We start from the raw sequence: 15588 nt of genomic DNA, 5'->3' as shown, positions 1-15588 counted from the left end.
AATACAACTATGGCTATTTTCTCAGTTTTAGAATGCACAGTTACCATGTATCCATTAAAAAATTAGAATAATCATATTGCTGGTTCTCTGGCTTATTGATTGTTATCATTGTTGTTTTGATGTCTGTCATATCTGACTCTTTGCAATGCAATGGACTGTAACCTGCCAGGCTTCTCTGTCCATGGGATTTCCCAGGCAAGAATACTGGAGTAGGTTGCCATTTCCTTCTCCAGAGGACCTTCCCAACCCTGGGATTGACCATGTGTCTCCTGCTAGGCAGGCGATTCTTTAGCACTGAGGCACCTGGGAAGCCCCTGGCTTATAGAACCTAGGAGCTTTTATGCTAGAATTTGCCAATGGAAAAGTCACTGTAACTATTTTTCTTCATAAAAATAGTGAACCCACACCAAAACTAACCCTTTAGAAAATTGGTCAAGTTGTTTGCCACCATCCAAGTCTAATGGAGAAAAGGAGGGTGAGTCCTACCACAGCACCTTTAATTGTGAAGAAGGCAGCTGAATACTGCAGAATGACAGTGGATTCCTATAAAGTTAATCATGATTTGACTCTATTTAAAGTTCTTTTGCCATATACAGTTTCTTTATTGGAGCAAATCAACATAGCCCTGATACCTGGTATGCAACTGTTAATTATGCAAACGTGCACACACACACACACATGATCTCTTTGTAAAGATAACCAGAATAAGCTTGCTTTCATCTAACAAAGATAAGAATATATGTCTATATATATATATATATGTATATATTTATTATCTTTCCTCAGACCTATATAAATTCTTGTCTAGCTTTGTCATAATTTATTCCAAAGAAATTTTGCACACCATTCTGATCCACCTCATTGATACCCCTATTCTGATGTACAAGGTAAGCAAGGAGTACTGAATTTTTTTTTTTTTTTGCCTTTTAGTAGAATATCTCAACTGTTTCACATTCATAGCATAGACTTTTATATCTATAGACTCTCTGACATTTGCATTATGTACTATGTCAACTCTGTACTTATTTTTTTATTTTTTCTGAGATTGAACATATTTCCTTACTTTCCTTCCACCTATGAATCAACTAATGCTTTCTAAGAAAAATATTATAATTAACTGATGCTTTTCCTAATTACCTTTACAGCAGAATATATATAACAACTTAAAAACTTTCTAATTAAGTGTTTAATGTCAGCTGCTCTACACAAAAAATAGTCTATTTGTCAAAAACAACATTGTTTTCTTCTTAAACAATTTTATTAGTAAAATAAATGCTATCTTCTGACCATATGCTCTCACTGTATAACAAATATTAGTCATAGTCTGAGATGACTATTTTCCCATGCTGTATTTACAATAAAAAGGTATTTGTTTACAAATAGTTCAAATCACTTAAAGCACACAGCTATTTACTCTTGTGATTCTGTATGTGGCAATACACCAGGTTAAAGTATTTTTTACTTGTTTAAAGAAATTAAGTATATGAAATAATAGAACAAGCAATATGTATCTAATGTGTCTAAAAGGATATATCTAATATTAAACAAGAGAACAAAATATGACAGTGCTGTTGTTGTTCAGTCACTAAGTCATGTCCAACTCTTTGTGATCCCATGGACTGCAGCATGCCAGGCTTCCCTGTTGTCCATTATCTGCTGTAGTTTGTTCAAATTCATGTCCATTGAGTCCATGATGCTCTCCAATCATCTCATCCTCTGCCACTCTCTTCTCCTCCTACCCTCAATCTTTTCCAGTGTCAGGGTCCTCTCCAATGTGTTGGTTCTTTGCATCAGGTGGCCAGAGTATTGGGGCTTCAACTTCAGCATCAATCCTTCCAATGAATATTCAGGGTTGATCTCCTTTAGGACTGACTGGTTTGATCTCCTTGTAGTCCAAGAGACTCTCAAGAGTCTTCTTCAGTATCACAGTTTAAAAGCATTAATTTTGGGGTGCTCAGCCTTAACTCTCACAACTATACATGACTACCTGAAAAGCCATAGCTTTGACCATATGGACCTTTGTTGGCAAAGGGATGCCTCTGTTTCTTAATACGATGTCTAGGTTTGCCATAGATTTCCTTCCAAGGAGCAAGTGTCTTCTAATTTCTTGACAGTGTAAGTCATAACAAAAAAGATGCTGAAGCAAACTTGGCTGGTCATTGTCCTTTGGCAAGAACATCTGAAACATTTAACTAGTGATGGAAAGTTTATGGTGAGTCGAGGGAATGTCTTTTCTTCTAATAAAAGACAACTTAAACACCAATAACTTCAAATGAGTTGCTGTTCCTTAGAAAATATATCAATACTGAAAACCTTCATAAACACATTCTTTCAAGAGATATTACAAATTATTACAAAACGTAACAAATTATTATGTGATATTATCTTCCTTCTTCATTTGGTGTCTCTCTATTTTGGGTTTATGCATAGCTTAGACCTTCAAAAGGTCTTTTTAAGTACCTAGTAGAGTGGGCCAACAGCTTTGCTTCTTAGTTGGAGTTACAGACTCTCACCCGCTTTCCCCAACATATGTTCTCCCATATTCTACGTGGTTTCCCAGGTCCTTCAAGTCTTCACTTCTTTCCCATTAATTCCAGCTTTCTGCTGCCCTCTTCTGGCCTGTGATGGCATATAAGCACTTAAAGATTTGGAGTTTTACATTAGAGGGAAGTAAAACAGTGACTCTAAAAAATTAATTTGCATCAAAATCTTCATATTTAAGCATTTATTTAAATTATATTTTTAATTTAAAAAGATAAATTTAAGAATACATTTTGATTGCCTTTCAACTAAGTCAAAATCTGGCTGTGAGAAGCCCTTATGGTAAATCCTGTGCTCAATCCTTTCTAGAGCAGAATGTACATAATGTAATGAGTTACAGATATTACTATACTCTTACACCCTATCTATTAGGGAGAAAGAAAACCACATTTGTTAGAAAAGTTCTCAAAAAGCACTTCTGTCTTGAGACCTTTGGAAAAGTAAGATTGTTAACCTCAGAGAATCAGGGATCAACAAAAAGAAAAAGGAAATGTATTAAGGTCAAATAAAGGCAGACAGTGGGAGGTCATTATACCCAGAAAACTATTACAATCATAAAGTTATTGGTGCAAGGAATCATGGAAAACAGTGAAGCAGCTGCTGCTTATTTCCACAGGCTGGGAGAGAGCAGGGTTGGTGTCAGTGGACAACATAGCCATGTTAACCATAGATAATTTTATAGAAATTACAAGGAGACCTCAAGATTCTTGAAGATTAAGACAAGTTTAAATGGGTTTCTGAATTTCAAGAGATATCAGCTGACGATTCATTTACTTATAATTACCATAATATGGATGTCATTAAATTCCTTTACTTTTGTTTTGTTATACACTTCTGTCACTGGTAGGGTATACAGGCAGTGGAAGAAATGATTTCATCTCACACTCATGTTCTAAAGAAATATATTCATAAGATGGTCTTAGTTCCCTAATGATGGATAGAGCTTGGGAAAGAGATTTCTGTTAAATGCTGATAATGCAATTTGTAAATGTTACAAACCAAGTGCCAAAGCTTCTGTTTTTAATGGGTGAGCATAAAATGAAGTGAGGAGCTTGAACTAAGGAGTACAAACATAGGACTATATTGAATCTTGATATAAATAAGGTATCTGTCCATTTTATAACCATTTTATATCCATATTCAAAAACGTTTCCCTTTGCAGGTATATTTTATCTCTATCCTTCTCTTCACATTTAATTTTCATAAAAGATTTATATGTATTTATAGTGTCCATTCCTCCCTTTCCTACTCTCTCTTCAAACCATTGCAATTCTTCACTCTCCATTAAAATAAAGTTTAACTGGGTGGTCAATGACTACCATGTGGGTAAATCCAAAGGGAATTTTTTAAATTAATAATTTTTTCTTTATTTTAGAATTGAAGTTGTAACATGCAAATCTCAATCTTTTTCTACCTCCTCTCACTTCTTTTTCTACTTTGTCAATTCATTTTCATTTACCTTATGTTTAGATTAAGGGCCCTAGTCACAGGTCTACAAACTATGGCCCATGAGTTAAATCCAGCTTTCTATTGTGAATAGTTCTGCAGTGAACATTAGGGTATATGTGTCTTCTTGAGTTATGATTTTCTCAAGGTATATGCCAAAAGGACACATATAACTCCCAGTGTTCATTGCAGCACTATCTACTATAGCCAGGACATGCTGTTCATTGTCGTTCAGTCACAAGTCATGTCTGACTTTTTGTGATGCCATGGACTATAGCATGCAGGCTTCCCTGTCCTCCACAGTCTCCTGGAGTTTGCTCAAGCCTGGACACTGAAACAAACTAAACGTCCAATGACTGATGATGGTGGATAAGAAGATGTGGTCATACATACAATAGAATATTACTTTTTATTTCCATAAAAATGAACGGAATTGGGTCATTTGTAGAGATGTGTATGGACCTAGAGTCTGTCATTCATAGGGAAGTAAGTCAGAAAAACAAATATTGTATATAAATCCATATATGTGGAATCTAGAAAAATGATACAGATGAACCTATTTCCAGGGCAGGAATGAGACGCATATGTAGAAAATGGGTATGTGGACACACAAGAGGGAAGGGAGGGTGGGATGAAGTGGGAGATTAGGATTGAAATATGTACACTACCATGTGGGAAACAGACAGTTAGGGGGAACCTAAAGCACAGTAAGCTCAGTTCTGTGCTCTCTGGATGACCTAGATGAGTGGGATGGAGGTAGGAGGAAGGGAGGTTAAAGAAGGAGGGGTTATATGTATACGTGTAGCTGATTCACTTCACTGCACAACATAAAATAACACAACACTGTAAAGTATTTCTATTCCAATTAAAAAAGAAATCCAGCTTTCTTCCTGATTTTTTACATAAAGTTTTATCAAATCACAGCCATGCTCATTCATTGACATGTTGTCTATGAACAGTTTTGCACAACAATGGCAAAGTGTATAGTGTTCACAGAGAACATAGAGCTTACTAAATCTGAAGTATTTCCTGTATCGATGGCCTGTCAAAGAAAAAAAAAATATTGACCTCAGTTCTAGGTAATGGATCTTAGGTCATTTTCTGATCATTTTTTATAGATCACATTGACTCCCCTGCCCTGACTCCATAAACAGGATGACTTTCAAATTTATATCTTCAATCTAGACAATACCTCACAATTGCAAACCTTGTATTCAGCTACATATTTGTTGTTCTAATGAAATGTCTCACAAATATCTCATACTCAGACTTCAAAATTGAATTTGTAAGCTTATACACACACATAATCCTGTATTCATTAGATCCCTTTCTTCGTGAAAATCACCACCATTAATTCAATTGCTTTAATTAGAAGACTGACATCCATAACACCTTCCTTTCTCCACTCCATGCCTAAGGTAATCAGAATGAAGTCTAATCAGTTCTACCTTAATATTCTCAAAGCTATCTAATTGTACTCATATTTATTAACTCCATCTTGGTAGAAGCACCCCACATATCTCACCTGGACAATTGCAATAACATCCTAATTGGCCTCCCTACATCATCCACTTATATTTCTACTACTTTATCTTCTCTGTATATAACTAACAAAGGGATTTTTTGTTTAAAATGTAAGACTAAGTCTTAACTGCATGCTATAAGATGTGATTATAGTTAATGTATTTGCTAACACACTTATGGCATGCTGACCCACGTGCATTCCAATTTGATCTTTTTTTTTTTACTTCCACTCTGGAAGAATACATATGACTTATATTACTTAGATATTTAAGAAATCTCTAAAATAATTACATGCTAATAATAAACCTTTTAAACTACTACCTAAATGGTCTAGTGATAAACAACTACACATTGAGTTGTAAGTTCCAAGTATAGCTTCCATCCCATTCATGGAAGAATGCTTTATTTATAAAGCCAAAATACCACTGCAAACTAGTCTAACAGGCATTATAAATTCCCCAAATTAAACCACTCTGGATTAACCTCAGCAACCTTACTCTTTCAGACTTGTATTTATGTAATAAGCTATTGTATATCAAATGCAACTGTAAAGGACTTAAAAATGCTTGCACAGAATTCTCTCCATGGTATCAGGATAGAGTTTAAACTAAACCTCAGTATTTATCAGTTAAGCCACCTCCAAATTTCCCTTAGATTTTGGCATATAACTTTATCTGTCAACCCGTTTCTGAACTCCCACATCATTTTCAGAAAATGGCAGGTTCTAAATCATACACAGATCTGGGTAAATCTCCAGAATAATGCCATAAAAGCATGCTAGTCTATGTCTAAAATGCAAAGTGAGCAATTTGTCAGTTATATAATAAGCATAAACATTTATGCATTGTGACCTACTATGCAGCACCATCTAGCACCAATTCTCTTCTATATACCCCTTCAAATTTATCCTTAGTCTCACCAATCCCCTAGAAACATACACTGTAAAATTTAAAGGTATGAGTCTATTCCTATGCCATCAGCAATCAAGTCACCTGCTTCTCCTGTTGCCTGAATTAAAACGCTTGCCCAATGCTTGGAAAATTGGTAGCAGCTACAGAAAATGGGGCTGAGACCAATTAAGCCCATTGTATCAATATTGGATCTGAGCCTCTACATTAGTTTAACTAACTAAGTATTCATTCACATATAGTAAGTTTCATCCAATCCCAAAGAAGGGCAGTTCCAAAGAATGTTCAGTACCGCACAGCTGCACTCATTTCACATGCTAGCAAAGTATTGCTCAAAATCCTTCTAGCTAGGCTTCAATAGTATGTGAACTGAGAACTTGAAGATATATAAGCTGGATTTAGAAAAGGTAGAGGAACCAAAGATCAAGTTGCCAGTATCTGTTGCATCATAGAAAAAGCAAGAGAATTCCAGAAAAACATCTACTTCTTCTTCATCTTCTACACTCAAACCTCTGACTGTGTGGATCACAACAAACTGGAAAGTTCTTCAAGAAATGGGAATATCAAACCACCTTATCTGTCTCCTGAGAGACCTGTATGCAGGTCAAGAAGAAACATTTAGAATTGGACAGAAATAACAGACTGGTCCCAAATTGGGAAAGGAGTACACCAAGGCTGTATATTGTGACCCTGCTTATTTAACTTTATGCAGAGGACATTATGTGAAATGCTGGGCTGGATGAAGCACAAGCTGGAATCAAGATTGCCAGGAGAAATACCAATAACCTCAGATATGCAGATGACACCACCCTTATGGCAGAAAGTGAAGAGGAACTAAAGAGCCTCTTGATGAAGATGCAAGAGGAGAGTGAAAAAGCTGGCTTAAAACTCAACATTCAAAAAATGAAGACCATGGCATCCAATCCCATTTCTTCACGGCAAATAGATGGGGAAACAATGGAAACAGTGACAGATTTTATTTTCTTGGGCTCCAAAATCACTGCAGAGAGTGACTGCAGCCATAAAATTAAAAGATGCTTGCTACTTGGAAGAAAACTATGACAAACCTAGGCAGCATATTACAAAGAAGAGATTTCACTTTGCCAACAAAGTCCGTATAGTCAAAGCTATGGTTTTTCCAGTAATGTATATTTGTGAGAGTTGGGCCATAAAAAGGCTGAGCGCCAAAGAATTGCTGCTTTTGAACTATGGTGCTAGAGAACACTCTTGAGAATCCCTTGGACTGCAAGGAGATCCAACCAGTCAATCATAAAGGAAATCAACCCTGAATATTCATTGGAAGGACTGATGCTGAAGCTCCAATACTTTGGCCACATGAAGCGAAGAGCTGACTCACTGGAAAATATCCTGATGCTGGGAAAGACTGAAGGCAGGAGGAGAAGGGAGCGACAGAGGATGAGATGGTTGGATGGCATTACTGACTCAATGGACATGAGTTTGAGCAAACTCCAGGAGACAGTGTATGAAGGGAAGTCTGCAGTGTTGCAGTTCGTAGATTGTAAAGAGTCGGACATGACTTAGAGACTGAACAGTTACAAAAACAATGTTGATTTCTAATATGTTCCAAACACTTTTCTAAATTGGAGAATCGAGCAATGAAAAGGAAAACAAGAGAGAAGAAAAAATTGCCTATTTTGTTATGACACTGTGAAGAGATTGAATAGACAAAACAAGGACTTGGAGAAAATGCTTGCAAAATACATATATGATAATGTACCTGTATCCAAATATAAAAAGCACTCAGAATCTGACAATAAGAAAGCAATAATCCAGTATCTTTCAGAGTACATGAATTCATTTTAATAAAGTCCAGTTTATCAGTTTTTTTTTTTTTCTTTCATGAGCCATTTTTTATATTGTGTCTGAAATCTCATCAATCAACCCAAGATGTCCCAGAAGTTTCATGGTTTTGGTTTTATATTTGGGTCTACAATCTGTTTTGAGTTAATTTTTATGAAAGGTATATCTGCATCTAGGTTCAGTTTTTCTGCCCCAATGCTATATGTTGAATAGATTTTCTTTTTTAGATTTTCAAGGAAATTTCAGTATCCTTGAGTTGACTTTACATGGTGTTATGGCCCAAAATGTGATCTGTCATGGCGAATCTTCTAAGTGAGCTTAATACTATTGTATTATGCTCTTATTTGAGGAAGTATTCTATAAGTATCATTTAGATCACATTAATGATAGTGTTATTAATGCTTCTTATATCCTTACTAATTTTCTTCTTGCTTGATCTATCAATTACTGGTAGAAGAGCTTTGGAGTCTCCAACTGTAATAGTGGATTTGTGTTCTACTTTCAGTTCTGTCAATTTAGTTTCATATATTTTGAGGTATGGTTATTATATTTATGCACATGAAAGGTTGTTATTTCTTTTTTGAGAATTGACCCTTTTATTTAAGGCTCCTCTTTAGCCCCGATAATATTCCTTGCTCTAAAGTCTACTTTGCTTGAAATTAATATAGCTACTCCAACTTTCTTTTGATTAGTGCTAGCATGACATCGGAGAAGGCAATGGCACCCCACTCCAGTACTCTTGCCTGGAAAATCCCACGGACAGAGGAGCCTGGTAGGCTGCAGTCCATGGGGTCGCTAAGAGTTGGACACGACTGAGCGACTTCACTTTCACTTTTCACTTTTATGAATTGGAGAAGGAAATGGCAACCCACTCCAGTGTTTTGCCTGGAGAATCCCAGGGATGGGGTCGCACAGAGTCGGACATGACTGAAGTGACTTAGCAGCAGCAGCATGGCATATCTTTCTTTACCACTTTACTTTTATTTCTGTTTTTAAGTTAAAATTGCATTTCTTTTGGACAATATTCAATTGAGGTCTTGTCTTTTGTTTTATTTACTCTAATAGTCTCTCTCTTTCAATTGGTATATTTTTAGCCATCCCATTTTAAATGACTACTGATATATATTTTGATTATTATGTACCATATTTGTAGCTGATTTCTATTTGTTCTACTTGTTTTTTCTTTCTTTATCCCTCTCTTTTACTACCCTCTCTAATTTTAAGAGTATTTTATATGATCTCATTTTATTCCTTTGATCAGATCAATTATGCTTCCTTTTGCAAATAATTAGTGGTTTTCTTAAACCTTACAGTATATACTTCAACCTAAATTGATCTTCAATAAACATTATATCACTTCAGATGTTGTACCATTTATGGCAAAGTCTTCATGATTTCTCTCATTTATCAATTGTAACATTATTTATATTCATTTCACTTGTCCATATGTGATAATCACCCATTAAATCCTCATTATTGTTATATTAAACAGCTAATTTTTGGTCATTTTTTAGACAAAAAAGGGAAAAGGAAAGATTTTATTCTACTTTCATTTATTCCTTGTCCAATGCATTCCCTCTCTAAATACAAATTTCTGACCTGTATCATTTTCTTTCTGTCTAAATAACTTCTTTTAACATTCTTTTCAGGGAAAGTCTGTTGGGCCTGACTTCCTACCACTTTTGTTTATCTGAGAAAAATATATATTTCCCTTTAACATGTGAAATAATTTCACTCAGTATAAAGTTGGTGTTTAAAAAATATTTAAATAAGTTATTCCATCTCTTCTTGCTTGCATTGTTTCTCATGAGAAATATGCTGTAAGTCTTTTTCTTGTTCTTTAATTGGTAATATTCCATACCACTCCTTGCTGGCTTCTTTTAAGAATGACAGGCTTAGGTGTGGATTCTTAGGTATTTAACACACTTGGTCTACTATGACCTTCCTGGATCTGTGGTTTTATATCCTTCATTACTTTTAGAATATTTTAAGTCATTATTAATTTGAATATTTTTTCTGTTTCACTTTCTATTGTTTTTCTGTCATTCTGATATTGTGTTTGTTACATATTTTGAAACTGATCTATAATTCTTTGGTATTCTTTTTTCATTCTCTTTCCTCTTTACATTTCAGTTTGAAATTTTTCTATTGACCTCTCTTTAAGCTCAAGAATTATTTTCTAATCTATGTCAAGTCTACTGACTACACATAAGACATTTTTTTCATTTCTCCTGCAGTGTTTTCTGATTTCCAACATGTCATTTTTATCATTTCTTAGACCTTCTATCTCTCTGTTCATATTACCCAGTTTTGTTGCATATTGTACAATCTTTCCATTAGAGTGCATTTGCTGATATTTTAAAATGTTTCTCCAGTTGTGTAGTTTTCTCCCCTTTGTTATCTATTTCCATCTGTGACTGCAGCATTCTAAATATATTTCCTTGAAGCCCTGGTAGCTCTTTACTGTGTTCCCTGTATCACCTGTTAAGTAAGACAAAAAGGCTAGAGGAGAGTAAAGTGGGAGTCCCTTCTTCCTGTTGAGATAAGGCTCTAGCAGTCTTTTCTGCTGGACATTAGTCTTTGGTTAAGCAGAAGTCTCCAGGATATTTAACAATGGCATCTTTTTCCATCTCTGAAATATTTCTTGTATCTTCACCAAGAGAATCTGTTGGGGCTTTTTCAATAAAACCTATGAGAGTGTACTGTGTTCATGCATGCTAAGTCACTTCAGTCATGTCCAACTCATTGCAACCCTATGGACTGTAGCCCCCCAGTCTTCTTTGCCCATGGGACTCTCCTAGGCAAGAATACAGGAGTGGGTTGCCATGCCCTCCCCCAGGGGATCTTGCAGACCCAGGGATGGAATCTGCATCTCTTATGTTTCCTACATTGACAGGGGGGTTTTTATCACTAGTACCACCTGGGAAACCCTGTGAGACTGTAGGTGCCACCCCAAAACTGAAGTCTATGGAAGTTTCTCACTACCATTTTAGTCTACATTAGGCCTCAAGCACGTCATTAAAATTGCCATTTCAGTTCAGTTCAGTTCAGTCACTCATGTCCGACTTTTTGTGACCCCATGGACTGCAGCATGTCAGGCTTCCCTGTCCATCAATAATTCCTGGGGCTTACTCAAACTCATGTCCATCCATTCCATGATGCCATCCAACCATCTCATCCTCTGTCATTCCCTTCTCCTCCTGCCTTCAATCTTTCCCAGCATCAGGGACTTTTCAAATGAGTCAGTTCTTTGTATCAGGAGGCCAAAGTACTGGAGATTCATCTTCAACAGCAGTCCTTCCAATGAATACTCAGGACTGATTTCCTCTAGGATTGACTGGTTTGATCTCCTTGCAATCCAAGGGATCCTCAAGAGTCTTCTCAAACATCACAGTTCAAAAACATCAATTCTTCAGTGTTCAGCTTTCTTTATAGTCCAACTCTCACATCAGTACATGACTACAAACCATATCTTTGACTAGACAGACCATTGTCGGCAGAGTAATGTCTCTGCTTTTTAATATGTTGTCTAAATTGGTCATAGCTTTTCTCCCAAGGAGCAAAAATCTTTTAATTTCATGGCTGCAGTCACTATCCACAGTGATTTTGGAGCCCCCTCCAAAATAAAGTCTCTCACTATTTCCCCATCTATTTGCCAAAGAGTGATTGGACCAGATACCATCTTAGTTTTCTGAATGTTGAGTTTTAAGATGACTTTTTCACTCTCCCCTTTCATTTTCATCAAGAGGCTCTTTAGTTCTTGTTCACTTTCTGCCTTAAGGGTGGTCATCTGCATATCTGAGATTATTGATGTTTCTTTCAGCAATCTTGATTCCAGCTTGTGCTTCATCCAGCCCAGTATTTTGCATGATGTATTCTGCATATAAGTTAAATAAGCAGTGTGACAATATACAGCCTTGACATACTCCTTTCCCAATTTGGAACTGGTCTGTTGTTCCATGACCAGTTCTAACTGTTGCTACTTAACTTGCATACAGATTTCTCAGGAGGCAGGCCATCTGCTCTGGTATTCCCATCTCTTTAAGAATTTTCCATAGTTTGTTGTGATCCACACAGTCAAAGGCTTTGGCATAGTCAATAAAGCAGAAGTAGATCTTTTTCTGGAACTCTTTTGCTTTCTTGATGATCCAACAGATGTTGGCAATTTGATTTCTGGTTCCTCTGCCTTTTTCAAAACCAACTTGAACATCTAGAAGTTCTTGGTGCACATAGTGTTGAAGCCTGGCTTAGAGAATTTTGAGCATTTCTTTGCTAGCATGTGAGATGAGTACAATTGTATAGTAGTTGAACATTTTTGGCATTGCCATTCTTTGGCATTGGAATGAAAATTGACCTTTTCTAGTCCTGTGGCCACTGCTGAGTTTTCCAAATTTGCTGGCATATTGACTTCAGCACTTTCACAGCATCATCTTTTAGGATTTGAAATAGCTCAAATGGAATTCCATTACCTCCACTAGCTTTGTTTGTAGTGATGCTTCCTAAGGTCCACTTGACTTCACATTCCAGGATGTCTGGCTCTAGGTGAGTGATCACACCATTGTAGGTTATCTGGGTCATGAAGATCTTTTTTGTATAGTTCTTCTGTGTATTCTTGTCACCTCTTCTTAATATCTTCTGCTTCTGTTAGGTCGATACCATTTCTTTCCTTTCTTGTGCCCATCTTTGCCTGAAATGTTCCCTTGGTATCTTTAATTCTTTTGAAGAGATCTCTAGTCTTCCCCATTCTATTGTTTTCCTTCATTTCTTTGCATTGATCACTGAGGAAGTCTTTCATATCTCTCCTTGCTATTCTTTGGAACTCTGAATTCAAATGGGCATATCTTTCCTTTTTTTCTTTGCGTTTATCTTCTCTTCTTTTCTCAATTATTTGTAACTGAGAAAGATACAACCATTTGGCCTTTTTGCATTTCCTTTTCTTGGGGATGGTCTTGATCACTGCCTCCTATACAATGTCCCAAACCTCCATCCGTTGTTCTCAGGCACCCTGTCTATCAGATCTAATCCCTTGAATCTGTTTGTCACTTCCATTGTATAATTGTAAGGGATTTGATTTAGGTCTTACCTGAATGGTCTGGTGGTATTCCCTAGTTTCTTCAATTTAAACCTGAATTTGTCAATGAAGAGTTCATGATCTGAGCCACCATCAGTTCCCCATCTTGTTGTTGACTGTGTATAGCTTCTCCATGTTTGGCTGCAAAGAATATAATCAATCTGATTTTGGTATTGACCATCTGTTGATGTCCATGTGTAGAGTCTTCTCTTGTGTTGTTGGAAGAGAATGTTTGCTATGACCTGTGTGTTTCTTGGCAAAACTGTTAGCCTTTGCCCTGTTTAATAATGTCCTCCAAGGCCAAATGTTTCTGTTACTTCAAGTATCTCTTGGATTTATGTCACCAGTGTCATCTGCTCTAGGTAAGCAGATCCTGTCTGATTTTCTGGATATGTCTGTCTCTCCAGATTTGGGGTGATAGTCTTACTTGCCCACTAAATCCTCTTATGGGTCCTAAAAATATTGCTTTTCAGCTGTCCAAGTTTTTCATATTTTAAGGATGGAAATGAAGACTTCCAAGCTTTTTAAATATCAGAACTGGAACTAGAAATTGTACTATTTTTAACTAAAATGTGTCTAAATATTAAGTAGCTCTTTAGTGATAGATTTTTATGGATTTTTAAACTTGGTTATATACATGTTTAAATACAGTCCCAATTTTCTTCACTGAGTATATAAAAGCTTTAACAATATTGGGACAAATAGCACACATTTATCAAAATATTATAATATGGCAGTATCTCTGGGAGTGTATTTGTGGCAAATTAAAACATGAAAATAATAATATGCAGTTTCAAGGCAAGATGTTTCAACTTTTTATCCCTTACATAAAAATAAAGGATTTTACACCTTAATTTCTCTCTACTTTTTGAGAAAAGAGACTATTATGTATGTGTTCTTAGAGTTTGTTTCTACCTCTTACCAATTACTGCCCAGTTGAAATCTTAGTTGGTTTTTCCCATAGATGTTGTTTCTTTTTAAACTTTTTTTCCAGAAAATAAAAATGAGGTCAAAGTTACTGCATATACCCAGCCAATACACAATGCAAAATATAGAAGTAAAGAGCAGAAAGTGGAAATCTTATAAATTAGCCTAAATACATGTTGAAGTCTAATGCACATCTTGGCTTCTGACAATGACCCTTTTCCTTTTTCATTGCCTTTGGAGGTTTTTTTGTTTTTTAATATGAAAATCATGCAATTTTGAATACCTGATTCCATACTTTACTAGCTGTTTAAGACTCTCTTTACTAAATTAACGACTCTATTTATTATTTCCCACTAGTGATAATATGACTATCAAAACTCCCTAACTTTTAATTCATTATAGGGCTTCTTTCAAACCAGAGTGGAAAATTAAGAACAGCCATCTGTTTTGTCATTGTGTCATAAGCAGAGTGAACCTTCTAAGTATGTATTATACTGTTATGTGACCTATAATCCAATGAAGTTTGCTCAAAGGGATGTTAGTGAAAGTTGCTTAGTCACGTCTGATTCTTTGTAACCCCATGGACTATATAGGCCATGGAATTCTCCAGGCCAGAATACTGAAGTGGATAGCTGTTCCCTTCTCCAAGGGGTCTTCCCAATCTAGGGATCAAACCCAGGTCTTCCGCACTGCAGGCGGATTCTTTACTAGCTGAACCACAAGAGAAGCCCAAGAATACTACAGTGGGTAGCCTATCCGTTTTCCAGCAGATCTTTCCAACCCTGGAATCAAACTGGGTCTTCTGCCTTTGCCAGCAGATTCTTTACCAACTGAGCTATCAGGGAAGCCCCAAAGGGATGTTAGATTTCATATTATGAAATAGATTATTTCTATGTCTACCATTTACAAAATAAGGCAATAACCTTAGGTAAGTCAGATAAAGCATTTTATTTTAAATCTTAGAGAAGTAAGTGAGTTGCTGAATCAAGCACTATTGTTCCATTTGTCATTGCCTCAGCTAATTAGCAAGACTGGATTTTGTGAAAGTGAAGATTGATCAAAATTTCAAATCTTAACAGCTGTTTAACATGAGTTAGTAATAAAAATATATGTGCAACAACACACTTTACTGGTTTTATATTTGTCCCAATAATTGCTTTAAGGTGAAAATTTTACCATTTATTCTTTCATCTAATAAACACTGATCATCTAGTAAGTACCAGGTAAAATAAATTGAGGATACAATACTTGTCAAAATCAACATAACCTCTTCCCTCAAATTTTATAGTCTAGGTTGAAAACACATAAAAAGGAAATAAGCAATTAAAATTAGTCTAAATGATTTTAGAG

Source organism: Odocoileus virginianus, chromosome 6, assembly GCF_023699985.2.
Source record: "Odocoileus virginianus isolate 20LAN1187 ecotype Illinois chromosome 6, Ovbor_1.2, whole genome shotgun sequence".
NCBI lineage: Eukaryota > Metazoa > Chordata > Mammalia > Artiodactyla > Cervidae > Odocoileus > Odocoileus virginianus.
The sequence above is the reverse complement of the archived record's forward strand: the minus strand, read 5'-3'. Positions refer to the sequence as shown.